This window comes from Manis pentadactyla, chromosome 4, assembly GCF_030020395.1.
Source record: "Manis pentadactyla isolate mManPen7 chromosome 4, mManPen7.hap1, whole genome shotgun sequence".
NCBI lineage: Eukaryota > Metazoa > Chordata > Mammalia > Pholidota > Manidae > Manis > Manis pentadactyla.
This window is the reverse complement of record NC_080022.1, coordinates 21,424,907-21,427,723: the sequence shown is the minus strand read 5'-3', so window position 1 is coordinate 21,427,723 and position 2,817 is coordinate 21,424,907.

The following is a 2,817-nucleotide window of genomic DNA, read 5'->3' as shown; positions in this document are numbered from 1 at the left end:
CGCGACGCTGACTCTCACATTCACTTACCCACGCGGAAGGGGCCCGGCGCGGAGGACCGCGGGAAGGAAGAAGCGGCGCCACAGCGCCCTCTGACGCTCTGGAGGAGCGGAAACGGCGCTCGCGGCCTTCCCCACCCCACCGCCTCGGCATTGGGGCCTAGGAGGATGGGAGCGGCCGGGGTCTCACCACGAGGTTTTGACTTAACACCTGGAGGGAGTAGCTTTAGCTTGAGAAAACCCACAAAAGCCGGTTTCTCAGTTGAGGAAGGGTCCCTCCGAGCCTGAGACACCTTAAAATAAACACGCGTCCCAGCTGCAAATGGTCCGCCATCCCCCTGACACCATCTGGGAGGGAATCCGAAAACCGGTCACAGTGTCTGGGGGGAAATTTCTTGGAGGGGGATCCTACCCCAGAAATACACGTCCCCACACCAGGGGCCTGGTTACCTCTGATGTTAGCGGACTGCAAGAAGAGTGTCCAGAGAACGAAAACATCCATTAAAAAAATCGGTCCCCTGCTAAAGAGATTCACCCTTTGGTATTCATTGCAGGGAGGAGAATCTATAATCTTTTTTTAGGGAAGTCGCTGGCCCCTGTGATAATCTTTTAAACTGGACTTGATTTTCAAGAAAAACACACCTCACACACCTACCAGTCCAAAGAATCTATAAATCTAGGGACATCAAAAGGGAATATCTTTTTCTGGGGAAGGAAGGAAATTAACGCTATTTGAATACCTGCTGTGGTCTGGGCTTTGTTGTTAGGTGTTTTTAAACCTGTTAAAGGCTTTCAGCATCTTCAAAATAGTTATCAGTCTCTGTTGTACAAATGAGGAAACAGGTTAAGTAATGTGTCCAACAAAAGCTACTGAATATCTTTTATATTTAATATAAAATATGAAGTATACTGACACTAAGAGAAACAGTCATGTTCCTCCACCCTCAAGGGAAATCCTGTATGCAGGAACCAGAGTCCAGAGGAGATCCACAGGATGTGCACAGGCATTCTGAATCAGAGGCAAATCCAATTTAGGACTGTTTGATCTTAGGACAGCCCATCTCCTTATAGCTTTTGTTATTAAAAATAGTGTAAACAAATAAAATAATGCACTGTTAAGTGTCAACCTGATAATATTCACTCCCTGGATACAAGAGGCTTTGGTGAACTCAGTAGTAAAATAAATGATAGCACAGCTTGGATTTTGCACCATAATTTTGCTTAAAGTGCTCAAAGCATTCTTTCTGCCCATAATCACTTTTATGGTTGGAACGAATAAGGTCAGTCACCAAATGTGATGGACTTCTAGCAGAGAGAGTAAAATGTCAAGTCTCAGAGCATAAATCCCACCAAGGGAATAAAAGGAAATTAAAACAACCTAGCTTTTTTTTGAGGGAAGGCGTGATAGTCAGTTAACCCCATTGCCCAGATTAATGTATAAACTGTAAGCAACTGCCTACACTCACCCTTGAAAGCGTGGTTATGTTAAAAAGGTTGACCAGGAATCATACCTGGGAGGGGGAGAGACTAAATACTGGCCTCCCTACCAGATTTGCAACATCAGGTAAATTACTAAACCTTTCCAAGATTCCCTCATTTGATAAAGGAAATAATAGTATCTATTTAACAGGTTTGTTGTGAAGATAAAGTTAAAATATACACACACACATACACAAACAGCCATTAAGCAAGCCTGGCACTTTGTAGGTCCCTTTCCTATAATCCCATTAAGCGATGACAGTGAAAATTCCCTCCTTGCAATAATATCTTCTTAGTGCCTGAAATTTTGATTGCAGTAATCCTCCCCACCCAATTTAGGGTTTTCACTGTTTCAGTTACCCACCAGCCAACTGCTGTCTAAAATCAGATGATTCTCCTTCTGATGAAAAGGTCGGTAGAGCCTAACACTACTACGTCACAATACTTTCGTCATTTACCTCACTTCCTCTCATCACATAGGCATTTTATCATCTCATCATCACAAGAAGGGTGAATTTAGTACAATAAGATATTTTGAGAGAAGACCACAGTAGATTGTTACAATTATTCGATGTTAGTGTTGTTAATCTCTTAACATGCCTAATTTGTAAATCAAACTTTATCATTAGTTATGTATGTATAGGAAAAAGCATAATATGTGTGGGATTCGGTACTGTCTGTGGTTTCAGGCATCCACTGGGGATCTTGTAACTGTCCCCTTGGATAAAATGGAACTACTATAGTTCCTTTGGGATTACTTTCTGTCCTCCAGGAGTTCCCAGTTAAAGTGCAGATATCCTGGGGGAAGAATTTGTAAACTGGATTAATTCTGATTGGCTTTTATCAGACTCCTGAACAGAACACACAGACTGATATATTTAATCACTGAGAAGAGGGAGAGGAAGTCTGGAGTGTGGGGTAGCATCTTATGGGGAAAGACCTCTCATTGTTTGAGAAAAGAATATTGTACTAGAAATAAGTTTGGATTCTAGTTTCAGCTCTGCCATTGGGTAGATAAAGCATTTAATTCCTCTTTTAACAAGTATTTTATGAGGGCCAGGCAGTGTGCTGGAGAGAAAATCTTGAGTTCACTTCCCCTCAAGCTTATAGGCTCAGTCAGGGAAACTGACAGTCAGCAAATAGTTATTCAATTACAGTTGTGCAAAGTGCAAAAGAAAGCACAGACAGATCTAACCTAGCCAGGTGGGCTAAAGAAGTTTTCTGAGGTCCTGAGCTTCAGCTAAAACCTGAAGGATGACCAGAAATTGCCCACACAAGAAGAGAAGGGAAGTGAGGGAATATTATGTGCAAAGGCCCCAAGCAGGAAAGGAGCTTAACACG